Here is a 21,436-nt window from a genome sequence, read left to right as displayed (position 1 = left end):
TTAGAGAATGGTCCACGCATAGGTGTGGTATCTGCATCTTTTTTCCTGTTCCTTCTTCCTACTGATGCTCTTTGGACCTAACTCCTGTCATCCTAAAATAATCTCTTTCTTACATGAATTTTTTATTCATCTGGGCCTTGTCAGTGTACCAATTCTCTTGTAAATTTATTTGACATACTTCTTTGCCTACCTGACTTTAAATCTTTTAATTTTCCTGTTCCTCTGCTATTAGATCTCCCATGTAACTGCATTATCTAATGCTATAAAGTGTCCGAGAGCCAGAGTCAGATGACAAATGCTGCATGAGGTACATTTGTATTGTATTGTTATAGTCCTTATCACTAAATTCAGATGGGACCCAAATGCTATTTTTATATAAAATTTTGTTCAGTTCTACTCCAGTGTCTACTGGAGATTTCTGGTTTTGCTAAGTACATTTTTCTCCCTCCCTGCTTAGAATAATCTACTGAAGTATAATTATTTTTAGCAACTTTGCTGAGTTGTTTGCAGTTTCGTATGTCTTTGTTCTCTGGGGACATAATAAGTACATGGCCCAGTGTCCTAGTGAATGGGGGGAAAGAAGTGTGAAGTCAAGGTGTGATTCCCTAGTGATGGTTGCTAAATGAGACCATTTACCAAAGGTGCCTTTGTTTCACTATAGAAATCTTTAACCCCTGATGCTTGGATCTTGTATCTTGTTTTTGTTTTTTGTTTGTTTTGTCTTTTTCTTAACATTGAACACTCTCATCCAAAGAAGATGTCTCCGCCTTTATTTAATCTCTACTCCTCATTCTTCTCCAAATTTTATTAAAAGACACAGCAGGTACCAAATACACATCAAGAATAATTATTTTTCCTTCTAAGGTCAAGGCCAGAGACAGATGCAATGGAAACCCAAAAATAAAATTACGTGTGAATTTGACTGTAATACAATGTGACTGGAGTGGGGAAAATGATAATGTAACTCTGGTTTCATATGTTAACATTGGTAGTGAGCAACTAGGAGGTGACTCACATGAAAGTATGCTGGCAAAAGTCAGTTTGTGTAGTTCCAGGGATATGGGTAAATAAAAAGATGAGTTTGAACTGTAAAGTTGTTGAATGAGGACAGACAGATAAAAAGCACAAATATGGGAATCTCATTTAGAGAAACAAATTGGGTGGCCACTAGGAAAAATGACCAGTAAATAAAGACTTTTAAGATGGGTAGTTCTAGAAACTTCACCAGCAAAGAGAGAAACACTCCACATCAACTTTCTAAATGGAGACCAGAGGGACCAGTAGCTTCCTAAAGAGTTGCTTAATTTGTATGTCCAGAGTAAAGTCTCGGGAAACTAGAGAAGGAAAATTCCAACTTTTTAATGTCATGAAGGACAAAAATAGAAACAAACATGTATACAGTAGTGCACTCCTGTGAACTCCTATGAATTTTTCTTTTCTTCTCTTTTCCTTTCTCTTCTTTTTTTTCTTTTCTTTTCTTCTTTGTTCCTTTCTTTTCCTCTTTGTTCCTTTCTTTTCTTTTTCTTTCTTTCTATTTTATTTTATTTTATTTTGAGACAGAGTCTCCTTCTGTCATCCAGGCTGGAGCACAGTGGCGTGATCTCTGCTCACTGCAACCTCCACATCCTGGGTTCAAGCAATTTTCCTGCCTCAGCCAGCTAAGTAGCTGGGGTTACAGGTGCCTGCTATCATGCCCAGCTAATTTTTGTATTTTTAGTAGACGTGGGGTTTCGCCACGTTGAAGAGCGTGGTGGGCTCCCTGAGAAGAGGACATGGAGCAGAGACTCCAGGGAGGCCAAGAGGGCTAGAATATCAGAGAAGAAAGAGCTGTTAAGAGAATACGCACTCCAGCGATCTAAAAAGGCATCCCTCAGGTATTAAACTGAGTATGGATGAATGTGTGTGTATATGTGTGTGTGTGTAAAGTACCTGAGGTCAGGGAAAGAACCACCAAAAGGGATTAGAAAGCTCATAGTGTTGATTATTCTTAGCAGCCTGACCAGAAACCTCAAGATTCATAAGGCACTTGGCAGAGTTCACAGAAATGTCTTGCCTCAGTGGTGGAGAGTAATTATCACTACAGTGAACACTGCTCTGGTCTCACATAATATATATTAAAAACCATACCCTCAAAGATAAAAAAATTTCCAAGTAACTTAAAGCACCCCAGAGCAAAGTTCAAGAACATTTATGAGAATACAAAAAATATCTAGCATTCAGCAACATAAAACACACAATGCCTGGCATTCATTCAAAAATTATCAAGCATTCAAAGAGCAAGAACAAAATGAGAAAATAAACTTATTAGAAACCAACCCAGAACTGACAAAATGCTAGTATTAGCAGATAAATGGCAACAAAACAGTTACTATAACTGTATTCCAGATGTTCAAAAATGTAAGAGGAGATATGGAAGATGTTAAAAAAGACCCAAATAGAACCTGTATAGATAGATAGAGTTTTTTTTGTAAAACTTGAACTATTAAAAGATAATTGATTGTTTAAACAAAAATAAAAAGATTGTATTTGGGGGCTTATTTTATATATATATGTGTATATATATATGTAAAATGTGTTACAGCAATATTCTAAAGAACATGGGAAGAGAAATTTGATGTACTCTTATAAGACTCATATCATACATGCAGTGATATGATATCACTTGAATGTAGACTGTGATATGTTAAAAGATGTATACCATAATCTCTAATGAAACCACTAAATAGCAAAAAAAAGAGTTGTAGCTAATGGTAATCCAATAAAAGAAAGAAAAGAAAATAATAAAAAACATTCAATGCATTCAAAGAAAGTAGAAAAAATAGACAAAAGAAAGAAAGAGGATATGTAACAACTATAAAACAATATGATAGTTTTGAACCTAGTCATATTAGTAATCAAATTAAATTTAAATCATTTAAATATCCCAATTAAAATGTAGTTTTCAGATTGGATACACAAAAAGAACCCACTGTAATCTACTTACAAATAAATATACTTTAAATATAAAGACACAAATATTTAAAATAAAAAGGATGGAATGAGATATAACATGTTAACACTAATAAAAAGAAATCTGGAATGGCTGTATTTGTATCAAAGTAGATTTCAGAACTAAGAATATTAACAGAAACAAAATTTTTATTTTATAATAATATAGTGGTGAAATTATCAAGAGAATCTGATTCTAAATGTTTATGCCCTTACACATAACTTCAAAACACATAAAATAAAAACTAATCAAGGACATCAATGAGAAATTCATAAGCTGACAATGATAGTTGGGGATTTTAATACTACTCTCTCAGAAACTGATAGAATAAAATAGGCAGGAAATTAGTAAGTATGTAGAAGATTTCAATAACACTATCAAGCCACTTGACCTCATAGGTATTTATAGAGCACTCTACTCAACAGTACCATAATATACATTCTTTTTAAGGGCATTCAGAATATGCAATAAGATATCCTATGCTAAAACAAGTCTCAATACATTTAAAGGATTTAGATCATACAAAGTATGTTCTCAGAACACAATGGAAGTAAACTAAAATCAGTAGCAGAAGGATTTTTATAGAATCTCCAAATATTTGTAGATAAAATAACACACTTCTAAAAAAGCTGAAAGAAGAAATCAAAAGGAAATTAAAATGTGTTTCAAACTTAATGAAAATGAAAACACAACATATCACAATTTTTGGAATGCCACAATAGAAGTACCTGGGGGAAATTAATAGAATTAAATGCCTATATTAGAAAAGAGGAAAGGTCTCAAATCAATACTTTAGCTTCCAACCTAAGAAAATGGCAAATAAACATTTAAATGTAGAATAAACAGATGAATAAATAAGTAAACAAATAAATATGATAGCAGAAATAAACAAAATAGAGCATAGAAAAACAATAGAAAAAAAATCAGTGGAACCAAACCTTGATTCTTAGGTAAGATCAGTAAAATTTACAAAATTCTAGCCAGAGTAATCAGAAAAAAATATTGAAGACTTTCATTGCCAATGTAAAAAATAAGAAAGATGACATTGCTGAAGATTCTACTGATATTAGAAGGATTATAAATTGAAAAATTACAATAAATGTACAAATTATTTGAAGAACACATATTATTAAAATTATTCACAAATAATTAGATAACCCAAATTATCCCTAGAGTTAGTAAAGTAGTTTAAATTGTAGTTAAAATCCTCACAAAGAAAACTCTAGACCACAATGGTATTACTGGTGAATTCTACCAAATATTTGAGAAAGAAACAATACCAATTTTACACAAGCTTTTTCATCATATTTAAAGGGAGAGAACATTTCCCAACTTATTCTATGAAGCAGCATGACTCTGATACCTGAAAACTACAGACCAATATCCCTCATGAAGATACATTTAAAAATTCCAAACAGAAAGTCATTTGAAAAGAATAAGGAAAATTGTTTTTATTCACAATTATCATGATTATGTTGAAAATCCTATCTACAGAAAGTCATTTGAACCAATAAATTAGTTCAGCAAGATTGTAGGAAACAAGAACAATGTCAGAATCAATTGTATTTCTATATACTAGAAGCAAACAATTATAAATAAATAAAATAGGTAAATAAAATAAAATGATATCAATAATCACCTTCAACATATAACACACATGGGGTAAATCTGACAAAAGATGTGAAAGACCTATACATACTGAATGAGCGACATATTGTGTTCATATGTCAGAAGTCTCAATACTGTTGAGATGTTGATTCTTCCCAAATTGAGCTATAGAATTTATGGAATCCTAATAAAATCCCAAGCAGGATCATTTTGTTAACATTGACAAACTGATTCTAAAATTCATTCAGAGGTGCCAAGCACCTAAAATATTCAAGACAACTCAGAAAAAGAATAAAGTTGAAGCACTAATACCATACGCTTTTAAGATATATTATGAAGCTACAATAGCCAACACAGTGTAGCTGTGGCGTAAAGACAGACAAATAAATCAATAGTACTGCCTAGAGAGCCAGAAATAGACCATGCAAAGATTGACAACTTACTTTTGGAAAATGTGCACAAGCAATTCAGTGGAGATAAGATAGTATTTTCAGCAAGTGATGCTGCAACAGTTGAGTGTTTATATACAAAAAATAAAATTTTATTTATACCTCATACCATATACAAAAAACCCTCAAAAGTGATTATAGACCTCAATATGAAACCTGATATGGTTTGAATCTGTGTCCCCACCCAAATCTCATTTGAATGTAATCCCCCAGAGGAGGGGTCTGGTGGGAGGTGATCGGATCGTGTTGGTAGATTTCTCATGAATGGTTTAGTACCATCCCGTTGGTGCTGTTCTCATGACAGTGAGTGAGTTCTCATGAGATCTGGTTGTTAAAAGTGTGTAGCCCTTCTCTCTTGTCTCTCACTTGCTCCTCATCCTGCCATGTAAGATGTTTCTAAGGCTGCCACATATGTGCTGGTGATAATGTGGAAGGACTGGAACTTTCATACACTGCTGGAGGAAATAAAGAAGAGTATAACCATTTTGGAAAACACCACAGGGGTTCTTAACAAGTTAAATATACAACCATTACATGATTCTGCCATACCATTCCTATTTATCCAAGAAAAATGAAAGCATAGGTTCATACAAAGACTCGTATGCAAATGTTCATAGAAGCTTTATTTGTAGTAGTTTAGATATGAGAAAAAACAATATGTGCATCAAGAAATAAGTGGATAAACAAACTGGAATCCATAAAGTGGAATACTACTTACTAATAAAAAGAATGAGCCACTAATACATTCTATATAACACAGATAGGTGTCAAAATAAGTATGCATAGTGAAAGAAGCTAGACAATGTATGTGCTCTATGATTCTATTTATATAACATTCAGGGAAAAGTAAACTAACATATAGTTCTAGGACTGGATTGGTGTATTGGAGAGAGAACCAGAGGGAATGAATGTTTTCCCAAATACCAATCTGACAGCAGGCTGGCCACATGTCAGAATTACCTTTATAAATATACAGATTCCTAAGCCCTTCCTTCAGAGATTTGTACCCATTAAGTCTTGAATGAGTCCTCATAATCTGTTTAAATAATATGTGAAGGTTACTCTGATATCAACCAGGTTAGGGCAACTCTATCTAAGTTGCACTTTGTTCTCTTCATTCCGTTAGTATATGTCTTTCAGAGTCTGGAGTAGTTTAAACCCCATAACTTTAGCAAATGGACATTTGGACAAATCCCTCACCTAAGGTCATCCATTTAAAGGAGATGTCTACAGAAGACCTCAAGGATCTTGACTCTTAACTGGAAACACCTGATCCCTTGGCCCAGGAATGTGAATCTAATTTGAGTGTTCCTAAGGTAACCGAAGTCACCAAGGTAGACCGACCAGGGAGTCCTACCTTTCTGAGAGTTTTCTTGCAGCTCTGCTCCGTATTTCATTTTTTCCAAATAAATATGCTGCCATTCTTAATTCTTAACTTCTCATCATTGGTGGTTAGTCAACCTTCATTTTTACACAAATTGTGATTACAAAGTAACTGAATTTGGCTTAGAAAATTCAACTAGAAATAAATAATTCTATTTGTTATTGTTTGCAAATTGAAATCAACAAGATGGTCTGGTACTTCTTTCTTTTCTTGCCTCACTATTTCTTGGCAGGTCTTCAACTTCCTTGAATGTGCTGTTTATTCCAGTGAACCTCAGTTACTCGTGTTGCAGTTTCCAGGGAGAAAATGCAGCCCTTTCCCCCCAACTCCATATCTAGAGTTTTTAAATTAGCAAAATGCCATAGGTTCTTTGAGAGACTTTAGTCTTGCATTTGGGTAAAGGTGTGTCTTGAACAAAAAGCTATGTGGGACTACATTACCAACATATTGTTTAGGAGGAGTTGAGAAGCAGCATCACAACTTCATCACGACTCCCCTCATTCTGCCTCCAAGCCATGCTGGTTAAGGCAGTATCACCTTTCAGGCTGACACAAGCCACCTGTTTAACTTACATTTCTCTCTGTTTACGTAGTATGTCTATCTTGTGTAAATTGCTTTCTGGGGACATAAAAGATCCTGTTTTGAGGAGGAAAAACAACAGTAAAATGTCCTGCCTCTCCCACTGGTCACTAGTCTACATTCAGAATCATGCCAACAGGTAAGGCCACATCTGTGAAAGCCTAAGTGAATGAATCAACGTGGTCCAGAGAACAAAATTCACTCTGATAGGCCAGTAAGAGGTGGATGGTACTAAAGAAAAATACAAAATGACTCTATTTAGTGCAGTGCTAATGGTGGGCATTACAATCACAGCATGTGCTTCGTGTGTTCACTTTACTTGTTAATTACAATATCCCTGTCAACCCACAGCTTTGTCTGAAAAGACTAAGCTAGTTATCTCATCTGTCAAGCCAAGCTGCAGAAAGTCACTCTTGGTCAGTGCTTGGAAAGAAGAGAGTTTGCACATGAAAAAAATCCAGATGTCACAGCTAACTGGTGTGGGCACAAGCACAATATTAGTCATCAGAAAGTGGTTAGGCACCAGAGGCCCTTACCTCTCAGGAGGGATAAAACTGTTTACCGATTCAGAAATATATGGACTCCACGTTTATAGAGTGCTCACCGCATGCCAGGGCCTGTGATACGATGGGTAATAGGGTCTGGGATATGGAAAACTGAATCCCTGAATTTAATTAACTGTGGGGGATTCCTTTCAGGAAAGGGTTATTATGCTGCTCAGTTGAGTCTCTGGCTGGTTTGTTTGTTTGTTTATTTGTTTTACAATATCAGGAAAATTTAGACAACCTGTAGTTGAGCAAATTGCATTCTGTCAGCAAAAATAAATAATTATAAAAATAGTGTGCCTTTGTCATTTTAGCAGTAATAATAGTATCAATAATAGCTAATATTTATTGAACATGGATTTTAAGTGGGAAATTATATTGATTGTTTTACTCTCTCAGGTAATCCTCAATACTCACCCTATGAGATGTTAAGTGCTGTTGTTCTATCTGTTTTTCAGATGAAAAAATGGAAGTGGAGAGGAGTAGAGTGACCTGCCTAAGGTCACAGTGCTAGTAAGGGTGGATGCAGACTCAAGCTCAAATCTGCCTCATAGTAAAGCCCCAAGTCAGTCGGGTGAAGGAGGAAAGGTTTCATTTCATCCTTTTAAAGAATGTACTGTGCTGTTTGTGACAAAGGCCAGTACAATCAAGTAATGTCTGAACATGCGGGAATATCATATGGCTATAGTTTTATCTCTGGCTCCCAGGGAATCCCATGGGTTAATAATCTATTCCATTTTGTGGCACTTTGGAACATTTGAGGAGAAAGTCACTCTGTGAACATAAAACTAATCATTGCATATCTGAAAGCTCGCTGGAAAAACTTAAGCATTTCAACAAACCCCCTTCACTTTAAGTGCATTCAGCATTTTCCTCCTCAGAAATGACTTGTAAGTTTGTGCTTTTAATTATTATCATTCTCCCCTGAAATTACAGGCAAAGCACTCAGTGATATTTGAAACATCAATTACTGGCCTGCAGCCCTCTGCTACTGTTTCTCTGCCTGCTGCCAGGGCTGCAAATCCATTTTTTGCATTTCTTTCAGATTTTCTGAACAAAATTATGGAAAATCGCTGTTGGCACATGGCATTTTTCCACAATGGTCAGAGTTATTGAATTGTACCGTTATGTGCTACTTTGAGAAGACGTTCCAACTTAAAATGCCAGCTTCAAAACTATCAGGACGTTTTCTACAATCTGGGCTTTATAAATTTCCACAGGAAAAGGCTAAGAAGTTTGCCCTGGCTTTGCCTGGATCTCCTGCCGAGCGTAACTACCCACTTGTGATGGTTCGTGTTGCTGATTTTTAGCTCATCTCTCCTTTGAGTTATCTTATCTGGATTTCCTTTCTGTTCTGTCATCACAATTGCTCACCCTGCGTGGCCATGCATTCATGGCCCCCAGAACTCTGAGGCCTCTAGAGGGCAACCTATTGGTAGTCATTTTGAATTTTTCTTCTCTGCCACTTCCTTTCAGGACGCAATCTGCGCAGTCATGTTCCGAAGGCAACTCGAACTCAAAATCCCCAACTAGACTCCACCTTCTGTATGCCCCATGGAGGATCACACACAAATAGGAATTCTGGGAGTTGTTCTCAACTACTTTCTCTCTCTGAGATCACACAGTCATGCTGTCTCCAAGACCTGTCAATTCTACCTCAAATGTCTCTCCCATATCAACTTCTTTTCTGTCTCTGACTTTTCTTTTAGATTTTACCACCTGGCTTATATCTTGCCACCAGTCTTTTCCTTCTTTAGTGTATCTTCCACATTGCTGACAATGGATTTAAAAATATATATTTATTAGTAGACAACGGTTATTAAACATCTACGCTGTACCAGATACTGAAATAGGCTCTAGGGAAATAGATTTGATGAGTGTATAACCCCATCTTCTAAAAGTTATGAACCATTGTTATTCCATTGCTTAGAAAGAGCCAATGGTTTGGCCGGGTGCGGTGGCTCATGCCTGTAATCCCAGCACTCTGGGAGGCAGAGGCGGGCGGATCCCCTGAGGTCTGGAGTTTCAGACCAGCCTGACCAACAGGGAGAGAAACTCTGTCTCTACTAAAAATACAAAATTAGACAGGTGTGGTGGTGGCGCATGCCTGTAATCCCAGCTACTTGGGAGGCTGAGGCAGGAGAATTGCTTGAACTCGGGAGGGGGAGGTTGCGCTAAGCCGAGATCGTGCCATTGCACTCCAGCCTGGGCGACAAAAGCGAAACTCCGTCTCAAAAAGAGAGGACAGGAGAGGGGAGGGGAAGGGAGGAAGGGGAGGGGAGGGGAGCGGAGGGGAGGGGCCGGTGGATCATCTCTATGAAATAAAATCACAGCTCTTTAACACAGCTGGTCCTCTGGGACAATGGTGACATGGTTCTGATGTGTTTCTCTGGTCACATCTCTCTCATTTCTTTCAACATACCCTATATTCCATCTGCGCTAATCCCTGTTTCTTAAACAAAGCAGAAATTTTTTTGATCCCAAATCTTTACTGTACTATTTCATTGCAACCTGTACCCATCTTTCACAGCTTAGCAAATGCAAATGCCAAGTTATTTTTTTAAGGCTTGATTCAGATTTTGCCCTCCTAGGAAGCCTTTCTATTCCTACCCGTCTGGCCCCCAGATCCTCTGCACCCTAACTGTACTGCATTCATAACTCTGGAAAATCAAAAGGGGGTGGGAATGGTGGGGTAATACAGGATGGCAAGAGGGAGCACAAGCCTTGGGGTCAAATGGATCCAAGTTCCGTTACTGACCAGTAGGGATTTTATGGAGTTGTTTATTTTATCTAAGCCTCAGTTTCTCCATTTATACATTTGGAAATATGAATGTGGACGTCACAGAGTTTTAAATAATATTTAATGAGCTCATTTGCATAAAATGTCTATCTTAGAGTAAGTGCTAAATAAATTACAGCATTTATAATTGTTATCACCATTGTCATTTTTATTATTATAGTGGAGCTTACCCCATGTTATTCCAATTAGTTTTGGGTCTCTCTTTCCTACTAGATTGCATGTTTTTACAGGAACCATCTTTTTTTTTAACCTCTTTTCTCCGGTGCCTAGAATAGTGCCTGGCTCATTTTAGGTTTACAATTAGTATGTGCTAAAATAGCAAATTAATCTTTATCTGGAAATCCACAGGTACTTCAAACTCAACATGTAAGAAAGCCAGAGTCATTAGCTTACCCCAATGCGTGCAAAGCATCTAGAACAGTGCCTGGCATCTAACAGTTGTTAACATATAAGTGAATTATATTATAATTTGAGTTATTCAGCCAACACATTGATGAGTTATTCTCTTGATGATGTGTAAGAATTACAAATATCAATTTCTGTGGAAGATATGACATTAGATTAAACTGCTCAAATAAGAGATTCCTTGAATATCCATTTTAAAAAAATTAAATAAACTGCATATTCTCCAGGTTTGGCCTCCAGGAAACTCTGCTAGAACACTCCTATTACTTAAACTTAGCTATTGCTATCCTCTAGCTGGAAGATGGGAACATAGAGAGGCTGTGGGCTCTACCATGTTCAAGAAAGCTCTGTGGTTGGTTTATGTATGTTTTGAGATCTAGGGTAAAATATAATTCCTACATTTCATAAAACATAGCTGCAATCATATGCTATATGTCCTCTTGATCTTACTTCATCAAAGGTTACCCCCACACTCTGCATTCCTAATCACAGCCCAGCAATACTTCTAGGTACCTCTTCATTTCACTGATTGATCTGCACACTGGACGCTATTATTTTCTGTGCCCTGCATGTACTAATTATATTTTCCTATGGTGCACTGCTGTAGGCATGCATCATCTTTCACTGTTATATGGGCTGAGGACTGGCCCCTTCTAATGTATCCTGCCAATGTTTTCAAAAGAAGTTCTTTAATGTATAAGGCAGCTGGAATAAATGGTTTTTTTTTGGACTCAAGGAAAAAGGAAACATAGATCTATCTGGTTCCTGATATATATAAGGAAGACAAAACTACTAGTTTTTCTGAAAGTATGTGAAATTCCTAGAACAGTGCCAAACAGGTAGCAGTTACTAGAATGAACTTTATGTGTTTTTCTTTTCCTTTTTATTTCTACAAATTTATGGGGTACATATGCAATTTTGTTACATGCGTAGACTGTGTAGTTTTCAAGTCAGGGCTTTTAGGATATCTATCACCCAAATAATATACATTGTACTACATTAACCCATCCTCCTCCCTCCCACCTCCTCACCCTTCTGAGTTTCCATTATCTGTCATTCCACTCTACATCCATGAAAACACTTTTTTATTTTTTTAGTATCTGCTTATGAGTGAGAACATGCAATGTCTGTCGCTGTAGGCCTGGTTTGTTTCACTTAAGATAATGATCCTCCAATTCCAGCCATGTTGCTGCAGAAAACATATTTTTATTCTTTTTTATGCCTGACTAGTATTCTATCATGTATATATGCCAATTTTCTTTATCCATTTATTCACTGATGGAAACTTACTTTGATTCCATATCTTTGCTATTGTGAATATTGCTGTAATAATAACATAGGAGTGCAGGTATCTTTCTTTTCCTTTGGGTAGATACCCACTAATGGCATTGCTGGATTGAGTGGTAGGTCTAATGAGTTCAAATGAGCTTGCATTTGGACTGAGAAAGAGGACAGATGGCAACACAATGTTTTCCACTTCCAATCCTTCACATACACTGCCTTGTTTACCTGGTGACAGAGGGAAAGCTGACTAGGACTTCTACTCCTACTGTCTAATAGATATATATATATAATTTTATATATAATTATATATATAATTTTATATATACACATATATAATTTTATATATAGACATATATATACACACACATATATATATAATTTTAGTGGAGATTTTCACTCTCTCCAAACTAAAATTTCTTTTGAAATAATTTTTTTTTCTTGGTGAGACAGAGTTTCATTCTGTTGCTCAGGATGGAGTGCAGTGGTGTGATCTCTGCTTACTGCAACCTCCACCTCCAAGGTTCAAGCGATTCTTGTGCCTCAGCCTCTCGAGTAGCTGGGATTACAGACACGTGCCAAACACCCAGCTAATATTTTGTATTTTTTTGTAGAGATGGGTTTTCACCATGTTGGCCAGGCTGGTGTTAAACACCTGGCTTCAAGTGATTCTCCAGCTTTTGCCTCCCAAAGTACTGGGATTACAGGTGTGAGCCACCATGCCTGGTCCTAAAATTTCTGAATAGGGAAATCAGTAGTTAAATTTTGCTGTGTTAGAGAGAGACTGAAAATTTCATATAGAAATAGTTTGGCATGCTATGATTTTACTCATTCATTTGTTATTGCAAAAATAGTTCTTGACTCTTCTATGGATCAGGTTCTCTGCTAGGCACCAATGACAAAAACATGGTAAACAGAAGGCAACCTACTTCACAGCGATGAAGGTGAAGTGGGGCAGTATGTGTGTACAGCACTTAACACAGAGCCTGGCATGTAGTAAATACATGTCAGCGTTTTCCCTTGCTAATGTGCTCCTGTCTCAATGTGAGGAAAGATGCCTATTTTTCTCAAAGGGAGGGCAGGTACAATGGAGGCCACAGATGTTCAACAATGATTCGCCCAAGCCAGTGGCTATGATTTGCCAACTGGAGAATGCGTCAGTTCATCCTTACATTTCTAGCAGCTCCACAGTACCTGGTCTAAATTATATATGTCTCTAATTATTGACCTAAACTAAACTAGATTCACAGATAAGAAAACCTCTGCCAGCTCCTGTTGACATGAAAAACTGTGACATGGAGCTGCTGGTTTCTCATCCTTTAATTGAGTTGCTCCTTTTCTGGGAAGTAAAACAAAATACAACTCCAAGAGGAATAAATCTATAGTTCTTAGAGAAGAGTATCAGTATGCTTTGCAGTATGCTGCAGTTCATAATATTCAAATTATTAGCAAATAAAGATTATAATAAATTATTAACTGTTTGTGAGTGGATTTGCATATTTTAAAACATTCTTTTCATATTAAATCGTAGAAACACAGTCTCTCCTTGCAAATCATGAAGGATTATTGGGATGACAGGTTTTCACCTGGCTTTATGATGCCCATTTTGGGAAGGGAGCAGTTGTTGCCTGAGCTTGTATTGGGAGCCTGGCTTCCTGCCCTAGAGTCCTGTCTTCCTTGTGCATGGGTCTACATGCTCAAGCCTGTGGTCTCAGACCTGCCCAGGCACACACCCCAGCTTTGGCCCTGAGCTGGGATTCTGGAAGGAGTTGGCTGATTCACATCCAGAAGAGCTTGGATCTCCCAGGGTCTGTTTGTGGTTCATGTCATTCCTTAGACCACCTGATTCTTCCCCAATTATGGTCTCACTCTGTGTCCTCCAACTTCAGTTCTCTTGTACTGTGCTTACAGGTTTCTCTGTGTCCATATTCTAATCTGAGACTTGTGCTGTGTTCCCAGGTTGTATGTCCCGAAGGTAATTTCTGATTCCCTTTGTTGCCCAGGCACTGGGTTCTTATATTCCCAACCTCTGATGCTTTATTTACCTTGACAGTCCCTGAAACTTGATCTCTCAATGTCTGTCTCTTCATGCCTGAGCTTTCCAATAAGGTTAAATGGGAAAAGAAAGGGGTTTGCTCACCAAGGTAGTTTCTGCAAAGCGACCCTGCCCAAGTACTTATTTGGGTGGTGGGGAATAAGTCAGCAAGTGAGGCATTGACTTGGTTCCCTGGCAAACTCTCTTTAAAAGGATGAGTGCTTGGTTTGATACTTGACCTACAATATAAAGAAGGTCACAGCTCACATTTTTGTCCCTAAAAAGGAATTACTCTTCCAAAAGCCCAGAGGAAAGTAGAGTCTGGCTTTCTGATTATATGTTTCATTGCAATGCAGTGATGTAATGTCATCCATGATAAAACTAAGGAGCTGGGCTTGCATTGGAGTCAATTGAAGCTTACAGGCTTAACCCAGGTTTGGGTATTTCAAATTTGTCCAGCCATGATTTTTGGGGCAAGTATTTGAGGTTAGAATAGCTTATGAGTGACATGGACCATTGGTTGGTTTATTTTGCAATTCAATGGGCTGCTGAAAAGGAAACTTTGCTCATATGGTTTGGAAAGCGTCATTTTGAAGGGAAAACTGAGCTAATCCCTGCATCCTGAGAGTACTGGAAGGAAGGCTTTTTTCACTACCATTTTATCAGGACCTAAATGAATGTAAACAGGTAGAGACTGTCTCAAAGATGATAAAGGGCCTGGCAGGTTTGGTTTTGTGTGAGGTTTTTGGTAATCCCTGGTTTGTTTAACTGGGTGATTCTGGGTCAGGGAACAGTTGACACAAATTCATAAAGACACATTTACAAAGGAAGGTCCTGTGCTTTGGCCCCAACTCCAGGCAGACGGCTCTGTGTGTTCACTGTCCCCAGTCCATCCTGGCTCCTCCCTTAAAAGGCACAGGGCTCTTTCCTCACGACAGCATCCAAGGCAGCTCACATTGGGAATGTATTACCACTGCATTCCCCTGAAAGTGATGGGGAACTTATTCAAACCTAGAATAATATTTGAGGATAGGACATCCTCTTTGATTAAAGGAAAAACTGGATTTTATGGCTTGATACAAACTAAAATCCTTGTTGGGTCTCAAAAACATATATGTAATGATGAGACATTGTGTACCTTTTTATTAATGAGTCTGATATTCATCACACTAGATGGAAGTGTCCATTCATGTGCATTCCATACATAATAGAGTTGGTCTTCAAAGCAGGGTAGAGACAATGGTAAGTAAACTCAGAACAACCTAGGTTGAAGGAATAGTACAACAAAGAGTACAATACTAGAGGGAGCAGGTGTTGTCAGGGACTTTAAGGAAGTGTGGCTGTGGCAAAGACCTTATGGGGAGAGACCCTCTAGAGAGAAACCTTTGAGGGAGCGAGCCTCTAGGAAGAAAGCCAACAGTGAGAGAGCTTCTAGGGAGACAGTCTACAGGGAGAGACTCTATAGGGGGAAACTTTATAGAGAGATATCTAGGAAGAGAGTCCATAGGGAGAGAGTCTATGAGAGAACCTATAGCAAGAGATCCTATTGGGAGACAGTCTATAGGGAGTGACCCTATAGGGGGAGGTTGTATAGAGAAAGACCTTCTAGGGAGAGAACCTATAGCAAGAAAACTTCTAGAGACAGAGATCCTACAGGGAGAGATCTCTCCCTATAGAGGAGAGAGCCTGTAGGGACTTGAAGTTGGAGAAATGAGCAGAGGTTGGATGATGGAAGCCTTTCATTTCACTAAGGACTTTCCAGGACTTTTCTTTTGCACCATCCCCCACACCAAATTCCCAATCTTCCCATCTCTGATGAGTTAACTTTATGTTAACATTATTTAACATGAAATATCTTAGAAGTTAGACACTTTCTAGTTTTTGACTCCATAATTGTTCCTGCTATACCTGGAGGCTTCTTATCCAGGGCTACTCCTAGCTCTAAAACCCACTAATTCTTCCTGAATCTCCTCAAATATTGGATATCCTGGGTCTATCACTTCTCCCTTTTGATGTTACCTATGGAACAAGTCTCAATCATCCAGTTTAAAAATATTCTGTAGTATCTGGGTGTCTTTCTGTTTGTCCTTCTAAGACTCAGGTATTTCTGGATACTTAGGGGCCCAGGTGGCTTAAGGATGTCAGCAGTGCCTGTGGACACTGACCTGTGCTGACTGCTGAGGAGGGCCAGCTGTCCTTTGCAGGAAGACCTGGAACATTCCTCCTTCCAGCAAACTGCCTTCCTCTGAGCCCCACCAGCCTCCCACTGGCGTTTCCTTCCCCTAATTATAACCTGAGTTGAGTCATTGGGTATAGCTGGTGGTGGTTATGGTTTAATGTCTGCTCTAATAGTTACTTAGTCCTTGGGAAAAGTAAGGAAAGTGGTTGGTTTGAAACAGCCTAATTCTCCTCAGGACTGAGGTCATTCACAGAGGTTCATTAAGAAGACACAGAATATCCTTAAAAGCCACTAAAGAAACAGTGCTCAGAGTTTCCATTTAGCCATCCCCCAAATATCCGTCTAATTTTAATTCAGATAAGTAATCGGAGCACAATAGAACCACTGAAAATGCTGCTTACCATTAGAGTGGGGTTTATCTGTAATTCCTCGGTGTGATCTTTGTCTGTTCTGCCAGAAAAAAAAAGAAAAAAACCTAAATGGAAATTCTAAAACTTCCATGTGTCTAAGATTTATTTGGGATACTTATAAAAATGCAGGTTCTTGGGCCACATTCCCTAAGTGTCTATGATTCATCTGGTTTGATGGTTGGGCTTAGGAACCTGAATTTTTAATAATCCCTCCAAAATGATTGTGATGCAAGAAGTTCATGGCCAGATTGAGAACTAGGGCAGCAGCTGTCTTGGTCCTTGTATGGACTAGGAGCTGGTAAAGTGCTGTAGTTTAAATGTATAAATACTTGAAATAAAATATATTCTGAATTTTGAGGGGATAAAAGGATCTAGGGTCTAATTAACAATACAGAATCAAAAAGGAAAGGTAACAAAATGCAAAATGGGCAAACACCAAACACTAAAATGAAAACAAAGTCAGAAACCAATAACAACAAAAGGAAAAAGGAAAAATGTACTTTGGAAAAATATTTACAAAGCAAATTACTGTTTTTCAACCTGGGGCAATATAAAACTGCAACTCTTTGCTATTTAAAAGAAACGTAGCTAAAATAAAGATATTTCAGTACAGTAATTTATCAATATGTTTTGTATTCATTAACCCAGTGATTGTCCATTTTGGACATTTTTTTCTAAGAGAACAATTATGTGTGTACACAGATGTGAATACATAAGAACACTCATTGCAACATTATTTAAAATATTAAAAAAATTAAAAACAATATATATGATATGTGCAGGATTAAAACGTCAACAACCATAATATAAAATGCACTGAAGTGATTAAAAATATGTGATGAGAAATTTACTTAATATTCTGAATTTTTCTTGAGTCATTGTTCAGTCAAATAGAAATACCTAGATTACAGAAGTATAAATAGAGTTTATCCCAAACAGTAGTGGCATCAATGGGTGGGGACCATGGTGTTTTAAAAAAATAGTTTTAAATACTTGTGATATGGTTTGGCTGTGTCCCCACCCAAATTTCATCTTGAATTGTAGCTCCCATAATTCCCACACATCATGGGAGGGACTCCGTGGGAAGTAATTGAATCACGGGGGTGAGTCTTTCCCATGCTGTTCTAGTGATAATGAGTAAGTCTCACAAGATCTGATGGTTTTATAAAGGGCAGATCCCCTGCACACGCTGTCTTGCCTGCTGCCATGTAAGATGTGATTTTGCCCCTCCTTTGCCTTCTGCCATGATTGTGAGGCCTTCCGAGGCATGTGGAACTGTGAGTCCATTAAACCTCTTTTTCTTTACAAATTATCCAGTCTTTGGTATGTCTTTATAAGCAGCATGAAAACAGACAAATATAACTTGTAAAATTTTCTACAAATAGCATGCATAAATTTTAGGAAAAACAATTATCTAAAATAGTAAATAACAAGATGTTTGAGTTCAACATGTCAGACATATGCAAATTAAAATTAAAAAGCAAGTGTTTCTGCAACATAAATAACAAAGGTTTTAAAATTTTTAATTGAAAAAAGGATCATTTTATTTTTATTGTAGTTTAGAAATTTTGCTAATCATTTTTCTACTAATAAAATACATTAAAAATTAGAGCATTAGACAAGGAAAGAGGATTTCTTGTAGGTCGATATACATATATTCATTTATAAACATGAAGTATATTCATATGTAAATCTCCTGTGCAGTGAAAACAAAGAAATGTCTTATTTTCCATTGCCCAAAGAACCTTTAGAACTTGCTAATCTATCACAGCACCTTCTAAAAAGCAAAAATTCATAATGATAAAACATGAAAATTTATGGATGTCAGCCATAGCTATTCTCCTAGGAAAATTCATATATTCAGGTATTTACATATAAACTAATAAATTTAGTACATAACTTAAATTCATGCACTAAACATCCAGTTCTAGAGTTTGGAAAAAGATGTAGACACACATATTGAAATAATTTTTAAAAATTTAAGAAAATGTTGTATTATTTCCCAAACTAACAGTTTGAAAAAAAAGATTTCAAGGTGGATGGTTTTCCAGGTAATATAGGTGGCCAAAAATAACATTAGAAATAATGTTTATGGACCAAAAACTGTGAAAAGAAATCTACTTCCAACAATGGTGATGGAGCCAAGTGTGTTTTCACCAGTTAATTCCAAATTTTTGAGGAACAGATCATTTTAGTTATACAAACTGGTTCAAAACATAAAATAAGAAGAAAAGCTTTCCAATTAGTTTATCAAGTTAGGATATCATAGACATTAAGATGTGGGAAAGATTGCACAAAATCAAAACTAGACGTCAAAACAACTTTTAAATATTGATACAAAAATCCTAAGTAAAAAATTTGAAATAGAACCGAATAGTATATTAAAATAATTCTATAAAAAAGTTTATCTAGTACTGCTAGAAAGAGATAATATTTGCCAATAATAAATATAAGCACATTAGTAGAGCAACAGAAAGTGTCATTTCAGTGTTACTCAAAGTGTGATCTCTAGTGTGCAAGGTAGAACTTGATAAACACTGATTTCTGGGCCTCAGCCCCAAAGATCCCAATTATACTAGTAGGGAGGGGAGAGTGTTGAAAATGTGCATGTCTAGCAAGTTCCCAGGTCATGTTGATGCTGCCAGTCAGGGACCACACCTTGAGAAGGTCTCAACTTTGGCTGCAAGTTGAAATCACTAGGGAGCTCATAAAAATACTCATGTCTGAGTTACAACACCCAATATTCTGATTTAATCATCTGGGCTGTGGTTTGGGTATTTGGAGGAGGTTGTTTGAAATCTCCCCAGGTAATCTAAATGTGCAGCCAAAGTTGAGACCCACTGCTCTAAAAGCATTAGCCAAACCAAAGGCTTTGCATGATCTTCACTACAAATGTATACTGGTAATTAAACATGTCGTTCCCTTCCCTACACAATCCATCTTAAAATATGTCATAGGCATAATCATGTTTTTTTGTTTTTTTTTTTTTTTTTTATGAAGCACCTGCTCTACACAAGGTGGTTTGCATGTACTATCTCAAATGCTTGAAGGGACTCTTCAAAGTCAACTTGGCTTTTCTTACCACTGGTTAAACAACAGTTGAAACAGCATAGAATGACTAACCATTTAGGTTTTCCCTGAACTGAGGGATTTCCCAGGATGTGAGACTTTTAGTGCTTAAACTGGTAAAGGTCTACATAAACCAGTACAAATTGATCACCCAAGGCTGACAACGTGCTCACAGTTATGTATTACTAAGGGGCACAGACAGGAGTGGAAAGCAAGTTTGTACTGTGTTCTGCCCACTCTACAACACCACCCTGGGTAGCCCTGGGGGAGGGCACTACTCGAACTGGAGTGATGGCGAATCTCCATTGCAATGCCAGGGTTGAGTAATTGGTAATAGCACTTAGGTATAGATTTCGGATATTTTTCAGTCTAGGAAGACAAAGTTCCCTGAACCAAATACATCGTATCTTTGGCAGCGGTTCTGGAAGTGGGTCCTAGGACCTGTAACCATAGATCCACAAGCAAACTTGTTAAAAATGCAAATTCCCAGGCCCTACCCCAGATATACCAAATTACAAACTTTGGGGTTGGGGCCCGCAATCTCTATTTAAGAGTCCCTCCAGGCTGGGCGCGGCGGCTCACGCCTGTAATCCCAGCACTTTGGGAGGCTGAGGCAGGCGGATCACGAGGTCAGGATATTGAGACCATCCTGGTCAACACGGTGAAACCCCGTCTCTACTAAAAATACAAAAAATTAGCCGGGCGAGGTGGTGGGCGCCTGTAGTCCCAGCTACTTGGGAGGCTGAGGCACAAGAATGGCGTGAACCCGGGAGGCAGAGCTGGCAGTGAGCCGAGATCGCGCCACTGCACTCCAGCCTGGGCGACAGAGCGAGACTCCGTCTCAAAAAAACAAAAACAAAACAAAACAAAATAAAAGAATCCCTCCAGATGATTCTGACATAAAGTATAAGCATCACTGACTTAGATGGAAGGGATGAGAATTGGGATGTTCCCCAGATTCCAATGTTTATCCAGGGATGAAAAACAGAGTTTCAGACCTCAGAGCGGAGGTTATTAGGCTAGGCTGCAGATTAGAAACACCTGGAAAGTTGTTACCGTCTTGATGCCCAGGCTGCTAGTCTAATTAAACAGGAATCTCCGGAGTGGTATCAATATTTTTCACATCTCTCTGGATGATACCAATTTAGAGCCCAGATTGGGACTCTCCGCCTTCTGCCCTTTAAAGCTGTAGAATTCCACAGTGAACCTAGCAGGTGTATTTTCTCATTGCTACATGGCACAAACTTTTCTGAATATGGGATCCTAGACTTGCAACTGGGATAAATGCTAACCTGACTACATTCGGAACTTGTCAGTTACCTAATCTCCCTGGGTATATCTATTAAGAGTGAGTCTATGGAACTTTCTGGAAAATCAGGTAGGAATACATCCTTTAAGGCCATCAGATTCCTTTGAAAGATTTGGAATCCCTTCACAGGGAAAGAAAAATTCAGTAAATATATCATAAGATCCAAAGGGGATTTTTCCATGAAAAGACACAGATTGTTAAGAGGGTACGCCCAGAGCTGCCCCTTTGCTGAGAATATTTCTGGGCTTGGATTGCTGATTTGAACACAGCCATGAGCCTCACCTCCTAGAGCCAGTCTTGCTGGACAGTGGACATTGCCTTTGTGGGCCAAAACCTCCCATTTAGATTTCCAAAAATAATGTTTAATGTTTCAAGACTAGTAAGCAGTGACAAT

General features: G+C 37.7%; 1 long non-coding RNA gene across 2 annotated transcripts in view; it reads right to left on the bottom strand.

Annotated features, from left to right (window-relative positions):
* Positions 1 to 1,356: 1,356 nt before the first annotated feature.
* Positions 1,357 to 21,436, bottom strand: part of LOC144332249 (uncharacterized) — a 29,205-nt gene continuing 9,125 nt past the window's right edge. Inside the window, exons 2-3 of one of the 2 annotated variants that reach the window (XR_013400152.1) lie at positions 16,656 to 16,704; positions 1,357 to 1,804 (exon numbers count right to left, since the gene is read on the bottom strand). This is a non-coding gene — a long non-coding RNA (uncharacterized LOC144332249). Of the gene's footprint in view, positions 1,805 to 4,414; positions 5,502 to 16,655; positions 16,705 to 21,436 lie in introns of those variants that run through there. The other variant, XR_013400151.1, reaches the window with a different exon arrangement.

This window comes from Macaca mulatta, chromosome 10 (genome assembly GCF_049350105.2).
Source record: "Macaca mulatta isolate MMU2019108-1 chromosome 10, T2T-MMU8v2.0, whole genome shotgun sequence".
NCBI classification, from domain to species: Eukaryota; Metazoa; Chordata; class Mammalia; order Primates; family Cercopithecidae; genus Macaca; species Macaca mulatta.
Note: the sequence above shows the minus strand (reverse complement) of the source record. Positions and strands in the feature narration are given on the sequence as shown.